Genomic DNA, 732 nt, shown 5'->3' on the forward strand with positions numbered 1-732 from the left:
CACACACACACACCAAGTAAATGAAGAAAAAAGAACTTGTTTATCAAAAGACTCAATTAAATGGCAGCAAAAGTACACACAATAAAAGAAAACCACACCAAAGTTAAAACTTCTGCACCCAGGAGATGGAGAGACAGCTCAGTTTAAGAGCAAACACTGCTCTTGCAAAGGGCCAGAGTTCAGTTCTCAGCCCCCACATCAGGTTGCTCAAAATGGCCTATAACTCCAAAGTTAGGAGATCTGACACCTCACACAGATGTACACGCAGGCAAAACAGCAATGCACATAAAATAAAGATAAAAACGCAAAAACGAGCGGGGTGGTGGTGGCGCACGCCTTTAATCCCAGCACTCGGGAGGCAGAGGCAGGTGGATCTCTGTGAGTTCGAGGCCAGCCTGGTCTAAAAGAGGAGTTCCAAAACAAACTCCAAAGATACACAGAGAAAGCTTGACTTGGAAAAAAAAAGAAAAAAGGAAAAAAAAAGGAGAAGGAGGAGGAGGAGAATTTAGGCAAGCAAGACCGCTCAGCTGATAGAAGGCGCTTGCTGGCAAGCCTGACAACTTGGATTTGATCCCCAGAACCACGTGGTAGAAGGAGAGAGCCAACTCCTGGCAGTTGTTCTTTGACAACCAACATGTGACCTGGTTCATGCTCATACACACACACATACACACACACATGTGACCTGGTTCATGCTCATACACACACACATACATGCACACACACACACAC

The 732-nt window shown here is 45.4% G+C and overlaps 1 protein-coding gene across 1 annotated transcript in view; it reads left to right on the forward strand.

Moving 5' to 3' along the window:
• The window catches only part of Gpr156 (G protein-coupled receptor 156), an 86,195-nt gene that overhangs the window by 37,807 nt on the left and 47,656 nt on the right, over positions 1-732 (forward strand). The gene's annotated exons all lie outside the window — the stretch shown is intronic.

The sequence above is a fragment of the Microtus ochrogaster genome, chromosome 2 (genome assembly GCF_000317375.1).
Source record: "Microtus ochrogaster isolate Prairie Vole_2 chromosome 2, MicOch1.0, whole genome shotgun sequence".
In the NCBI taxonomy this organism is placed as follows: domain Eukaryota; kingdom Metazoa; phylum Chordata; class Mammalia; order Rodentia; family Cricetidae; genus Microtus; species Microtus ochrogaster.